The 15849-nt window shown below is 41.0% G+C and overlaps 1 protein-coding gene across 1 annotated transcript in view; it reads left to right on the top strand.

Annotated features, from left to right (window-relative positions):
* Positions 1-1429: 1429 nt before the first annotated feature.
* Positions 1430-15849, top strand: part of LOC140718203 (uncharacterized) — a 114622-nt gene continuing 100202 nt past the window's right edge. The window contains exon 1 of the mRNA XM_073031655.1: positions 1430-1459. The gene's annotated coding sequence lies outside the window, so the exon portion shown is untranslated. The remainder of the gene's footprint in view (positions 1460-15849) is intronic.

Raw genomic sequence — 15849 nt, 5'->3', positions numbered from 1 at the left:
CCCTCCGACCCTCACCTTGAGCCCTGACATCCTGCCTTTCCAGTCTCTCTAGGCTGGCATTTAAATTGTCCAATTACCTGATTGTGTCGAACACTAGGACCCAGGCCCTGCACAATGATACCTTGCCACCTAACCTGAGGCCATTCTCGACCTTTATAAATTGGCTCGGTGCTGATCAAACCTCAACCCTGGATTAGGTGGATGTACAGCAAAGCTCCTCTGCCTCAACACCTCTCTGAATCGCTCGCTCCAACTCCACCTCTGACACCGACACCAGCTCTGGTGACTCGACTATCATCCCTTTTGAACTATCAGTAAGCAGCCACCTGACCTTCGTAGCACCATCTTAAACTGGAAGAGAATGAGGGGAGACCTTATAGAAATATTTTAAATTATGAGAGGCATAAATAAAGTGGACGGTAACAGTCTTTTTCCCAGGGTAGAGGAGTCCAAAGCTAAGTTGCATTAATTTAGATCAAGAGGAGAAAGATTTGAAGAGGACCTGAGCAGAAACCTTTTCACACAGAAGGTGGTGAGTATAAGCTGCAAGAGAAGTGGTTGAGAAATACTTGGACAGATGCATAGAAGGACAAGGCTTAGAGGGGTTTGCCCCAAACACAGGAAATTGGGACTAGCTGAGTGAGCACTGTGGATAGCATGGACTGATGTTGCCAGGGTGGAAATGGCTAGCACAAGGGAGCCTAATTTTAAGGTGATTGGAGGCAAGTACAAAGGGAATGTCAGAGGTAAATTCATTACACAGAGAGAGCTGGGTGCATGGAATGCCCTGCCAGGGGTGACGGTAGAGGCAGATGTAGTAGGGACATTAAGGAAACTCTGAGATCTGCACATAAATGATAGAATGTGCTGTAATGTCCTATGTTCTATTGTAAAGATTTGAGATTTTGTAGGTTAATTTGCCCCTGTAAATTGGTTAGTAGTTCTGTATCGTGGGGTGAATGAATAGAATTATTTAATGTAAATCGGTGTTTAATAGCTGCATCAACTTGACGACCTGAGGACACCCACACTTTGAATTAATATGCACTCTTAAAGCTGCTTTCAACAGCATTCCATCAAAAACTATTGTTACTGTTTTGTTGTGAGACTTTAAAGACATCCACACCCTTGCTATACTTAAATAAATAAGTTCCTTTGTAAAGCTAAACTTCATTTTTCATTTTTCTTTTAATATGTCCTTCATATCTTCTTCTGAATGCAATAACTTCAGAAAATATGTGACATTCATATTAGATTACAACATCAGACTGTCAGATGATTTCTACCACTTTACTGATTTTGAAAGTTAAGCTAACATGTTTTCATAATGACACCTTTTTAAACACCTCCTCTTTCCAACCATTGGTCCCCTGAAAATATATAAAAAAGTAATAATATGCCAACAGGTTCCACAACAACACTGGTCTCATGAAACTTTGGTCATAGGTGGCTCCTGCAGGTAATTATATCTGAATTCACTTTTGTATTCTTTAGAACTGAGAAACAGGAATTGTTGATGCACGCAAGCAGAGAAAATGTTAAAGTTAAAAGGTACTTAAAAGTTGCAGGTTTAAGAAATGTTCTTATCAAGTCAGTCAGGATCGATGATGACTTGCTACCACTCTAGTTTTGTGAGTTCTGACATGGGTAGTGAGGCTAACGTGGAAACCAGATCTCTTCCACAGATGGGGCAGATTGAGGATGGATTGTGAGGTGGTCTACTGCTTTGAATCTGTACACAGGGCATTTCTGTGATGCTGATGCATGAAATGTTAAAAGAGTAATAAAAGCATGGAGACTCTATGCAGGAATTTACAGATCAAAGACAGGGGTTCTAATTTATTTTATTTCATGTTTTGGGATCTGAGCATCGCAGGCAAAATCAGCATTTATTGTTTAGCCTAAAGCTGTTGGTGGGCTGCCAACTTGATTTATTGCATTCTCTCTAGTGAAGTTTCTCTCACAATGTAAATAGGGAGGGAGTTCCAGGACTTTCAGTAGTTTGTGACCAGTATTAAAGACCAAAATTTTATAAAATTTAGAGCATTTTAAGATGGAAGCGATTCTTGAGATTGAAAAGAAGCGCTCTTTCACAGGAGACAATTGAATCTTCCCAGTGACCAAACATTTTAATTCCGATTCTTATTCCCATTCTGACATGACAGTGTATGGTCCCCTCTTGTGCCATGATTATGCCACCTTCAGGATGGAGAAACACCTTATATTTCATCTGGGTAGTCTCCAACCTGATGGCATGTATATTGGTTTCTCCTTCCGGTTAAAAAAATTCCTCCCCCACCCTGCTTCTTCTATTTCCACTCAGGCCTCTTACCTCTTCTTACCTGCCTATCATCTTCCCTTGGTGTCCCTCTTTCTTCCGTTTCTCCCATGGTCCACTCTCTTCTCCTACTTATCAGTGTTACGTAACCTTGTAACCAGGTAACTTACCAGCAAAGATAGCGGGATCAGCTGAGTCGGATGCTACTATTTCCAAACATTTTATTCAAAAAAGGGGCACAAACGTATGGGTAATACAAAACATTCAGATCATATACATCGTCAAAACTCAATCTAAAACACTGGTGTAATAATAATCAATCAGAAATAAGCTCTATAGTTGTCTAGGGGTAATACTGAGTCCAATTGAAATATAAAGAGTCACTCAGAAGTTTGCAGGCTTTTCCCTTTTGGGAACCGCTGGGGTTTCACGTTGTGGAGAGAGAGAGATGGTTGAGAAAGGATAAACACTTGCCCGTTGTCTTTACAGAGCAAATCCTTGGAATCAGGGGAGCAGGCTTCCCCGCTGTTAGTTAAAAGCTATCTTCCAAGGTTCTAGCCACAGATTCAAAATTCGGAATCTAACGCACGTGGCTTCCTTCAAAATGGCTTCCCACTCCCACGGGAATCGGTATTGTGCTTCCTTGGTGCGTCTGAGGGTTGTCCCCCCCCTCAGATCCTCCTTTATACTTCTTCACGGGATCACAGGTGTCAATCAGGTTGCAGGTGATGCGATCTCTCTCTCTCAACCAGCCCACTTTGCCCGAGGGCTTTTCACGTGGTCTTCATGAGACAATAGTCAATATCGCCTTTATTCTGCTTCTCGGGAGAACGTGGTCTTCTGCACGTCTCTCTCTCTCTCTCCCATTTCCTGTGTCTATTCAGCACGTCTCTCCCCCTCTTGGGTCAGTTGACCCCCCCTTGACTAGGGCTCTTGCGATTCTCACAAAGGAGGGGGCCGAGGTCATAACATCAGGTTCCTCCTTCTCCATCCTTTTACCTATCCCCCCCATCAGGCTTCACCTTCTAGCTATCCTCCTTCCCCTCTCCTCAACTTCTTATTCTGGTATCTTCCACCTTCCTTTCCAGTCCTGAGGAAGGGTCTTGGCCCAAAATGTTGACTCTTAGTTCATTTCCATGGGTGCTGCCCGACCTGCAGAGTTCCTCCAGCATTTTGTGTGCGCTACAAATGAATCTTTTGTTTCTTCTGTTTATAACTCTTACCAGGATTAGTACCTTTTGATGAATAGTGTAGGCAGAACCAATTCTGGAAACCATTTGAAACTTTTCATTACATATATTGCTATAAAAAGCTATAAACAGCATTTGTTGAAACTTAACACAGAGATATGTGATGGTTTAACAATATATTGAAAATTTTGTCCTGATCAAATGCTTTTATCTTGGTTTACAAAACAACATAATTGTGTTTGTTAGTGTCAAAATCTATTGCAAACAATTGATATGATCGTGTGTGGTCCAGATAGTTAAGCACTTGACATCCAAGACAAACTGGCTAATTGAATCCAAAATTAGATTAGTGGAAGGATGCTTTTCCCGTTGAAAGTCTGAGACCAGAGGTGTTCCTCAGAGATCAATAATGAGACCTTTGTAGTTTGTTGTATGCACTAATAACTTGGATTTTGAGAAGCCAAATAAAGGTAGGACATACACAGTAAATAGTAAGTCACGAAGGAATGTTGTTGAACAGAGAGATCTAGGTGCCCAAGCGCACAATTCCCAGAAAGTGGCAACACAAGTGGTAAAGAAGTTCAAATTTCAAAGTAAATTTTATTATCAAAGTATATGTATGTTACCATATACAACCCTGAAATTCATTTTCTTGTGGGCACACTCAGCAAATCTATAGAACAGTAACTATAATTGGATCAATGAAAGATCAACCAGTGCAGAAGACAACAAACTCTGCAAATTCACATTTAAATAAATAGCAATAAATATTGAGAACTTGAGATAATGAGATAAAGAGTCCTTAAATGAGGTGATTGGTTGTAGGAAAATTTCAGTGATGTGGTAATTGAGTGTAGTTATCCACTTTTACTCAAGAGCCTGATGGTTGAAGCATAGTAACTATTCTTCGTCTTGGTGGTGTGAGTCCTCAGGTATCAAGGAGCAGCATGAGCTGGTTGGTGGGGATCTCTGATGATAGAGCCTGTTTCCCTATGACAGTATTTCATGTAGTTGTGCTCAATGGTTGGACAGGTTTTACCTATGATGGACTGGGCCAAATCGACCACCTTTTGTAGGACTTTGTATTCAAAGGCATTGGTGTTTACATCCCAGGCTGTGATGTAGTAAGTCGATATTCTCTCCATCAAACATTTGTAGAAATTTGTCAAAGATTTAGATGTCCTGTCAAATCTCTGCAGATTTCCAAGGAAGTAGATGTGCAGCTGTGTTTTCTACAGAACTGTACTTATGTGCTGAGTCCAGGAAAAATCTTCTGAAATAGTAAAACCTAGGAATTTTAAGTTGCCAACCCTCTCCACCTCTGATCCTTTGATGAGAACTGGATGATGGACCTCTGGTTTCCCTCTCCTGAAGGAGGTTGTTGTTATGGCAACACACATCCAAATTTTCAATCTCCCTCCTGTATGCTGTTATGTACCATTCAGCTAGATCTTCTAATATACAGAGACAAACTACAATTCAGAGTGGATCACATTAATGCATTTATTAATTTACTTGCAAGTGAAGGTATATTTCCTGTCAAGTTTCATTTGGAAAAAAATAGCTTTGATCTTATGTTTCATCCAAAGCACTTTTACAGCAAAATGCTGGAAGAATTTAACAGGCCAGGCAGCATCTGTGGAAAACAGTAAACAGTCGACACTTCAAGCCGAGACTCTTTATCAGGACTGGCAAAAAGGATGAGAGTTTAAAGATGAGGAAGGGGATGAAGAAGTACATGGTGTTAGGTGTTAAGTGAAACAGAGAGAGTGGGAGGGGTGAAGTGAAAAGCTGGGAAGCTGATAGGTGAAAGAGATGAAGTGCTGGAGAGAGGGAGCAGCTGAAAAATCATTAGAAGGGAAAAGATGAAATATGAAAACAAGCTAGCAAATAATATCAGAGTGGATAGTTGAAGTTTTTTCAAGTATGCTAAAAATAAAAGAGAGATGAAAGTGGATATAGGGCTGCTAGAAAATGAGGCAGGAGAAATAATAATGGGGGACAAGGAGATGGCTGATGAACTAAATGAGTATTTTGCATCAGTCTTCACTGTGGAAGACACTAGCAGTATGCCTGATGTTGTAGTGTGTGAAGGAAGAGAAGTGGCTGCAGTTACTGAAACAAGAGAGGAATGTAAACAAAACATTCTTGGCCTACCGGGCACACATGCCTTCTTTCTTGGATAAACTATTCGGATTTTCAATGCTACTGTACAGACTGCCACCAATTTTGCCAACAATTTGGGTATTATTTGTTGGGTTTGATCGAGAGCATATGCAGTTCCATTTGCTAACTTTTTTAATGCTGATGCCATGTTAATCAGGTCCCATGCTGTTCTACCAGTTCCATAGGCAAACGTTACCTTTCCCAGGGACAACACTAAGTCCTTTTACTCCGGTGTTAGCATTGTCCTATGAAGGCATATAGGTCATTCTCTAAAACACTTGTTTCCAAATTTATATCCCATCTGCCCACTGTGAAATTCTGGCAGTACTGATATGGGGAAGAATGGGTTTATGTTTCCTTGTCCCAACATTGTTGCACCAATGTAGCCCGGGCAGAGGTTTTGGACCAATTGAAATAACAGTTCATTTCTGTTCCATTAAAGGGCACACCCATTTCCACATGTGCCTGGACATCCATACAAACCTAGCAGCTTAGGATATTGGTGCTGTTTGCACATTCGTAAGAAAGTGTTCATGGCAGTTACACTTGTCAGAGAAAAAAATTGCTTGCATTAGGACTCTCAGTGGTTTTATATATTTTTTCACATCTTTAGGCACCTTCCGACTGTGAGAAGCGTGAATCCATGATAGGTTTTCCCTTAACTTAATGGATATATTAGTAAACAGCAGTACCTGAAATGATCCTTCACATCAATGTTCCAAACAATTCTTTCTTCTAAATGTTCGCACCACCACGTAATCTCTGGGCTCAATGTCGTAGTACTTAATGTCTGCTCATGGTTGCTGGGCTTCTATTACCTGTTGATGATATCCAGTAAAACAATAGTTCAGATTACGCTCATCCAAGTTATGTACATCCATCTGCTTAACTCCCAGTGGCACATCCAATGGCATGCACAAGGGCAGTCCCATTATGACTTCATGTAGGGACTAACCAGTGGTTCTATTAGCAGAGGCTCAAATATTCATCAGATCCAAAGGCAGCATCTGATTCCACTTTAGTCCAGTTTCCTCACACATTTTGCTAAATATTGCAAGGTCATCCTCAAAGTCAAGGTCTTCTAAAGTAGAGAGAAGAATGTTCCTCTGCTTATCTTTCATTGTTTGCCTCATAACACAGTCAATAACCAAGTTAAATAATATCACTTGACATCACTCAACCTTGTTTGATTCCTGTCTTGACTTCAAAGCTCAAATTGCAGTCCTCAACTGTGCAGGTGAAGTTAGCATGGAAACTCTAGATAAGCTGGACAATTTTGGAGGAATCCCATATGATCACGAGAGGCTCTCCTTGTGGGTGCTATCAAAAGCGTTTTTGATGTCCACAAAATTGACATACAGTTGTCTCTGCCATTCTATGCACTGTTCAATAATGTTACATAGTGTGAAGATCTGGTTGACAGAGCCTCTGTTTCTTTATCCTCAAGCACATATCGACAGCATCTGTAATCCTTTAGACAATGACTTTGGTGAGAATCTTGCTGAGCACTAATAAAAGTGTGATAACATGCCAAGTGTTGCATTCACAGCGCTCCTTTCTTGGGGATCTTACCAATAGCTCTCTTTTGACCAATTCCTGGGTTCTGTCTCCATTCCCACATTATAGTAAGGAGTAGTTGCAGGATGGCTGTTACAGCTTTTGGTTAAGCTTTGAACAGCTCAGCATTCATATTGTCATGTACTGGAGCTTTGCTGTTCTTTAATGATTTAATTACAGCAACAATCTGTGGACGTCCCTCTCAACAATAAGTACTCCTGTTTGAGTACTGTTGGGGGTGACGACCTACCTGGGGGAAGCAACAGCAGCCGTGCCTCTGGCATTGAGTCAGTCTGGCCCTGTGGCTCAGAAGGGTAGGGAACTGAAGAGGATGGCAGCAGTTATTGGGGACTCTATAATTAGGGGAAAAGATAGGCAATTCTGTACACATAAAAAGCAAACATGGATGCTAGTTTGCCTTGCAAGTGCCAGGGTCTGCAATGTTTCTGGACGTACTCACAATATCCAGAAAAGGGAGGGTCTTATATCGGTTCCAGCGATATAAGAAGAAAAAGGGAGGAGGTTCTAAAAAAAGAATAGTGGGAGTTAGGAAGGAAGCTGCAACCTCAAGGGTAGTAATCTAGGGATTGCTGCCTGTGCCATGTGACAGTGAGGATAGGAATAGAATGAGGTGGCAGATAAAGGCGTGCTGAAAAATTGGAGCAAGAGCCAGGGTTTCAGATTTCTGGATAATTGGGAACTCTTCTGGGACAGGTGGGACCTGTACAAAAGGAACGGATTACACTTGAATCCAAGCGGACCAATATTCTTGTAGGTAGACTTATGAGAGCTGTTGGGAGTGGTTTAATTCAATATGGCAGTGGGATGGGAACCAGTATGATAGAGGATGAGCTAACAGGGTTACATGCAGATGATGGGTGTAACATGAATGTAGGAAAGGACAAGTGGATGATTGGGTACAAATGCAGACAGAGCAAAGAGTTAAATTGTACCACAGAGGCAAAATTCAAAATGGCAAAGAATGCAGGGCTGAAGGTGCTGTATTTAAATTCGTGTAGCATTCGGAATAAGGTGGGCGAACTTGTGTCACAGTTAGAGATTGGTCAGTATGATGTTGTGGGCATCACTGAGTTATGGCTGAAAAAAGTCCATAGCTGGGAGCTTAACATCAAAGGATATACTTTGTATCGAAAGGACAGGCAGGAAGGCATAGGCAACAGTCTAGCTCTGCTGGTAAGATGTGGAATTACATCTTTAGATAGAGGTGACATACAGTCAGAGCATATTGAATTTTTGTGGGTAGAATTCAGAAATTGCAAGGGTAAAAAAAATTATGGGGATCATATATAGTCCTTGAAATAGTAGCCAAGATGTGGGGTTGAGATTACAAAGGAAGCTGGAAAAGGCATGTATTAGGGGTAATGACACAATGGTAATGGGGGATTTCAATATGTAAGGGAATTAGGAAAGTCAGGTTGGTGTCAGATTGCAAGAGAGGGTATTTGTTGAATGCCTATGAGATGGCTTTTTAGAGCAGCTTGTGCTTCAGCGTACTTGGGGAAAGATGATCTTAGACTGGGTGTTGTGTAATAACCCAGATCTTATTAGGGAGCTTAATGTAAAGGAACTCTTAGGAGACTGTGATCATAATATGATTGAATTCATACAGCAATTTCAGAGGGTGAATCATAACTCACATGTATCGCAATGGAGTAAAGGGAGTTTCAGAGGCATGAGAGAGGAGCTTGCCCAGGTGGATTGGAGGAGGATACTGGCAGGGATGATGGCAGAGCAGTTATGGCTGAAGCTTGTGGGAATAGTTCACAAGGCACAGGATAGATATGTCCAACAGAGAAAGAAGTTCTCAAAGGGCAGGGGTAGACAACCGTGGCTCAATAGGAAGTTAAAGACCACATAAAAGTCAGTGAAAGGGTATATAAGGTAGCAAAAGTGAGCAGAAAGTTAGATGATTGGGAAGCTTTTAAAATCCAACAAAAGGCAACTGAAAGAAGGGAAAAGATAAAATATGAGGGCAGATTAGCCAATTATGTAAAGCGGGATCCAAAAGATTTTTCAGTTATATATAAGGAGTAAAAGGGAGCTGAGAGGTGATATTGGACCACCAGAAAATGATGCTGGTGAAGTAGTATTGGGGTCAATGAAATGGAAGATGAACTTAATCGGTACTTTGCATCTGTCTTCACTGTGGAGACATAAGTCAAAGTCAAAGTCAAAGGTCTTAAGGTGAAGAAGTCACCTGGGCCAGAGTCCTGAGAGAGGTTGCTGAAGAGATAATCGATGCACTGGTCACGATCTTCCAAGAATCACTTGATTCTGGCATGGTCCTGGAGAATTGGAAGATTGCAGATTCCACTCCACTCTTTAATAAGAGAGGAAGGCAAAAGAATTGAAATTATAGGCCAGCCTCAGTGGTTGGGGAACCACTCAGTCTATTATGAAGAATGAGGTTTCAAGGTACTTGGAGACTAATGATAAAATAAGTCAAAGTCAGTATGGTTTCTGTAAACGGAAGTCTTGCCTGACAAATCTGTTAGAGTTCTTTTAAGAAGTAACAAGCAAGGTGGACAAAGGAGAGGCAGTGGCTGTCATTTACTTGGATTTTCGGAAGGTATTTGATAAGGTGCCACACATGAGGCTGCTTAACAAGATAAAATCCTATGGTATTACAGGAAAGATACTAGCATGGCTAGCAGAATGGCTGACAGGCAGGAGGCAGCGAGTGGGAGTTATACAGATTTTTTCTGGTTGGCTGCTGGTGACTAGTGGTGTTCCTCAGTGGTCAGTATTGGGACCACTGATTTTCACATTGTTTGTCAATGGTTTAGATAATGGAATTGATGGGTTTGTGGAAAAGTTTGTAGATGATATGAAGATTGGTGGAGGGGTAGGTAGTGCTGAGGAAACAATGCGATTGCAGCAGGACTTAGACAAGTGGGAAGAATGGGCAAAAGAATGGCAGATGGAATACAGTGTTGGGAAATGTATGATAATGCATTTTGGTAACATGAACAGTAGTGTGGACTGTTATCTAAATGAGGAGAAGGTTCAAACATTAGAGGTGCAGAAGACTTAGGAGCGCAAGACTCCTGGCAGGTTAATTTACAGGTGAGTCTGTGGTAAAGATGGCAAATGCAATATTGGCATTTATTTCAAGGGGTATGAAATATAAAAACAAGGTGATAATGTTAAGGATTTATAAGACACTTGTCAGGCCCCACTTTGAGTATTGTCAATAGTTTTGGGCCCATATCTCAGAAAGGATGTACACTCATTGGAGAGAGTCCAGAGGAGGTTCACGAAGATGATTTTGGGAATGAAGGGGTTAACATTTGAGGCGTGTTTGGCAGCTTTAGGACTGTACTCACTAGAATTTATAAGAATGCGGGGGGATCTCATTGAAACCCACCGAATGTTGATAGAAGCAGGTAGGGTAGATGTGGAAAGGATGTTTCCTATGGTATCAGAATCAAGTTTATTATCACCAGCATGTGACGTGAAATATGGTAGGGATATCCAGAACTGGAAGACACAGACTTAAAATTTCTTTTTTTAGCCAGAGAGCAGTAAATCTGTGGAATGCTCTGCCACAGACTGTGGTGGAGGTCAAATCCGTGCATATCTTTAAGGAAAAAGTTGATTGTTTCCTGATTGGTCAGGGCATCAAAGGATATAGTGAGATGTCAAGTATAGGGAGATGAGTGGGATCCAGGATCAGCCACGATAGGGTGGTGGAGCTGACTCAATGGACTGAATGGCCTAGTTCTGTTCCTATGTCCTATGGTCTTATCTCTTCTCTCTTGGGTAGATCTGTGTTGATGTTGAGGTCCTCTGTTGCCTCTTGTATGTTAGATTATCCATGTCTACTTAATAATTCCCTGAAATACATCGTTCATCATGATTCTTGCTCTTTCTCAGTTGTCTAAAGCAGCCCATTCTTATCTCTCCTGCGGCCACTGGATCTGGCCCGGAATATTCCACATTCCAATTTTCAAATCGTGTCTATGTTTCCCCAATCACCTCGACAGGCTGCTACTTCAGCTTCCTCTGAAAGGTCTTCCATGTCGACTCTCTTATCCTTTCTTACAAGCTTCTTCATGTTCTTGATAGCTTCCGTATATGCAAGTTCAAGTTTCTCCTCAATTTGTGTTGACTTTGCATCTAACACTTTCTTCTAAGGCTAGCCATGTTTCCTGCTCTATCCATTTTTTGTTCTTCTTTCAAGCTCTGTAACCTAGACAAGCCTCGCTGCTCTCCTTGAAGACTGAGGCAATCCATTTCTATATTGTGTCAATCCTGTCTACTGGCACAAACTCGTCAATGTCTTCCAAGTCCTGGAATCTGTTCTTAAGCTGAATGGTGAAGGCAGATTTCACACTGGTGCCCTTGAGCTTTTCAAGATCAAGAAGTCTTTGTACATGTGTTCTGGTCCTAGTGCCTTTCAGCTTGAATTTCATCACTGATAAAGTGATTACTTCCTGTATCTATTCATCTGTTCACCTCTGTATCCTGCAAGAATCATCTCCATGAACCACTGATCATTAAATGGTCAAACTGGTTCTTGTTACGTTCATTGGGTGAGCACTATGTCAGCTTGTGAATTTCACAGTGTGGATAGAGGGCCCCCTATAGCCAGTTTGTTCATGACACAGAATTCCACCTGTCTTTCACCATTGTTATTCATCATTCCACATCCATGCATGTAAATTTCCCTAGTGAAGTGTGAGTTGTTATTTCACATTTTAGTGTTTAGATATCCCATGACAATTATTATGTCATGGTGTAGTGGTAGCTCTACCTCTGATTGCAGGTGTTTGTAGAAAATATCCTTTTTTTTCAATGTCATTGTCGTTAGTTGGAGCATAGCACTGGATCACACTTGCTTCCCTTTCAGTCTGACTCTCATCAGCCTGCTGTTGATTGGTTTCCACTCCGGCAAGCACTTCTCGTTGCCTTTCTTCCAAAGGACAGCCACACCATCACGATGCTGACCATCTTCGTTTCCTGAGTATAAAACTGTTTCACCAGATGCTTCCAGACCCTGTGCATCTCCTTTCACTAACACCCAGTATATGTAGGATGTAATGATGCATTGCTGCACTTATTTGTGCCAGCTTGCCCGTATTCTACATGGTTCATAGATTCCAAAATACAATCTTTGTCTTGACCATGCCAGTGTTCAGGACATCCTTCATCATGCCAATAGCTTCCTCTTGGTTTTCACTACTGTCACTCATGAAATCCTAGGTTGTGACTCAGGAATACTGTTGCACACAGATATAGGATTCTTCGTTGTTGTTTCCGTAACTTTATTTTTGACCAGTCAGGGGCACTGGCGTAGGATCAGCATGACCCCAGAGCTTCAATATCCCTGAATTCTGAAGGCGCGCTCGTCTTCCAGGCTGTGTCCTTGGGATAGCAAAAAGCGGCCAGCCGTGAGGCCCTGAGAGCGCATCCCGTTCCCGCAAAGGACCGGTCAGAGTGTAACTCCAGTTCAGGGTCTTCAAAAGAACCCCCCACACCCTGAAAAGGATGTAGAGAATTATTTTTTTGAGTAGAGAATGAATTTTTAGCCAATCTTTCCAGAAAAAAAAAACAGGCAGTTAAGCTTAGCTTACCTTTCTTGAAATTAATCTCTTCCCTTTCCCTTTCATAAATTTTAAAAACTCATAAGGCAAACATAATGAATTTCTGTTAAATAACTGGCTTAAGCCAAAATGGAATTTATTTTTTCTAAAGGTAGGCTTGGTGTATTTAATTTAAATAAAGGTTGTAAATTGATTTTAATTAATGCTATTTACAACATGAAAATTTATTGACAATGTTGAATAGTAAAGTTACTAAAAACCATAAGCCAAATCAATATGAATGAAAATATACCTGAAGGCAGTTTTAAACAAGACTTTGAAAAAAACATTTTCTTACTAAGTTACATGATCAGACTCAAATATTGGCCTGGCATATGAAATCTGGGCTTTAATTTTGCTGCACAAATACTCAATTCTGGGTTGAATGTGAGATAAGCACACATGGATTTCACCTTCAACTGAAAGGAGACAATCCCTATCCTTGCTCTTGATGCTTGTTAAAGAAGTGAAAGCTTGCTCAAACATGTAAGAATTTGAAAACTACAGCAAAATGTTCATTGCTTTCCTATGAATGGCAGGATACTCTTCTTTCACAGAAATCCAGTACGTCCAGGGCAGGTCATACATCTCATATCGAGTGTATGATCAGACTGTGTCTCAAAAAGCTTTTCCTCTTCTCTCAAATTCAAGTTGTCAGGCTGAGCAGAAAATTCAGAAAAAGAGTTCTATCCCAGTCATACACTTGTGTCGAAAGGGAGGAAAAATAATGTTCAATTTTGTTCTTTAGTTCTTTCAGGTGGTTTTCAATAATACTCAAGACTTTCTGATATCTTTCCTCATTCTCAAGCCCAAGCAGCAATGGAAACATTTCAAGATTTCCTTTTGCAACATGATTTTCTGAAGACTCAGTTTCCTTTTAAATCCAAGAATTTTGTCACTTGAAGTCAAAACATCTTCTCCAGGGCCTTGCAGAGACTTGTTCAACTGGTTCATATGATGAAAAATGTCTGTTAAGTAGGCTAGTTTCTGCAGCCATTCTTCATCTTTAAAGCACTCAGAAAAATCTGCCCACCTGTTTTCTTGAAAGTACTCCTGCAATTCATCTTTCAGCTCAAACACCTCATTGAGAACTCTTCCCCTGCTAAGCCACCGCATCTCTGTACGTAGCAGGAGATTGGTGTGCTCTTTTTCCAGGTTTTCACACAGTTTTTCAAACATTCTCAAGTGAACTGGTCTTTGTTTAATAAAGTTAACCATTTCTGTAGCATAATTCAGAAGACTGTAACTCAAATATCACCACATTGGACCATCAGACATGTCTGTAATGCACAGGGGTTAATAAAATGTAAACATAGGCGAGTCCATTCAATGCTTGGAAAATGCATTTCACACTCCTCATCAGCCTACCATCCACCCCTCCATGCAATATAACACTCTCCAATTATCAGCCTACCATCCTTCCCTCCCCTATCTCACGTCAAACACTGAGAATGGACTCAAACAAATAAACATGGCCCTACTGCTCACTTGCATATTGGGCTGAGAGGCCTCTAACGAGATTGCTAACGGGGATGCTCCGTCACTGCCCACTACTGCAAACACTAGCATTGCATGTTGCACAAAGTTCAAAAAATCTTGCGGAACTCCAATTGAGAAACCCTGGCCTAGAGAGAGTGGACGTCCTAAAAAGTAGGTGAGTCTAGGACCAGAGGGTACAGCCTCAGAATAGAGGGATATCTATTTAGAACAGAGGTGAGGAGGAATTTCTTTAGCCAGAGCGTGGAGATGCTGTGGAATTCATTGCCATGGATGGCTGTGGAGGCCATGTCATTGAGTATATTTAAACCGGAGGCTCATAGGTTCTTGATTATTCAGGATGTCAAAGGTAGAAGGTAGGAGAGTGGAGTTCAGAGGTCTAATAAATCAATCATTATGAAATGGTGGAGCAGACTCAATGAGCCAAATGGCCAGATTCTGGTTTTATGTCTTATGGTCTTGTGGTTGGACTGAACAATCTGAATAAAAGGTTTTTGTACATGTAAAGTGACAGAAGAGGGAATTACTTGCTCTAAAATGAGTGTCTGGTTGAATGCCCAAGTTGAGCAGTCCTTCAATGATTCTCTTATGGTTATTCTATAGAATAAAATCAAACTCAGGGTTGTATATGGTGACAGATATGGACTTAGATGAGTAAATTATTTTGATCTTTGAAGCTGTTGGCCTCTTTAGGAAACATTAATTTTATTGCTGTGTGCCTGAGGAAACTAAATGTAGTTACAAGGGACTAAACTATGACTTTTGCATAGAAGCTTAAGCCCAGATTCAGATGTTGCACTAGCGACCGTTGGGAGTCCTAACCTATTTAGCATCTGAAAATGGGTCAGACATGCATGAACATCACATTGGTTCCCATAGTAACTGTAGTTTTTTTAACAGAGAAGTGGACAGGTTAATTTCAGGGCTGAAATGCCAGGAAACCAGAATCCTTGTGCAGAGCATTCATTAAATGTCCTCAGAATCCTGGAGAAGAAAGATTTGGTGGGGTCAAGTATCTACATACATATGGCAGTTCAGATAGACCCAAGAAGTTGTTCAGAGGGGATAGTTACAATGATGCTCAGTTTACAATTGGTTAGTTATTATGAGGGACTGAGAAAGCATTTGACTCTGCTGAGAAACTGTAGAAATTTTACTGATATGTTAAAAATCCTGAGACTGCATCCAGGGCCAATGGCAAGTTACCAATGGGGCCTGTGTCCAGAGCAGCATTATTTACTTCTACACTTGCTGGCCATTTTATTATGTACCTCCTGTACCTAATAAAGTGGCCTCTGAGTCTATGCCAGTTGAGTGTCTTCCTCTACCCATCCACTTCAAGGTTCAATGTGTTGTGCATTCAGAGATGCTCCTCTCTATACCAGTGTAGTAATGCATTTTTATTTGAGTTACTTTTGTCTCTTGTCAGCTTGAACCAGGCGGGCTATTTTTCACTGACCTGTTAATAACAGTATTTTTACCCACCAAACTGCCACTCACTGGATGTTTTTTTGTTTTTTTGCACTATTCTCTGTCAACTCTAGAGACTGTTGTT

The sequence above is a fragment of the Hemitrygon akajei genome, chromosome 29, assembly GCF_048418815.1.
Source record: "Hemitrygon akajei chromosome 29, sHemAka1.3, whole genome shotgun sequence".
Lineage (NCBI taxonomy): Eukaryota > Metazoa > Chordata > Chondrichthyes > Myliobatiformes > Dasyatidae > Hemitrygon > Hemitrygon akajei.
Note: the sequence above shows the minus strand (reverse complement) of the source record. Positions and strands in the feature narration are given on the sequence as shown.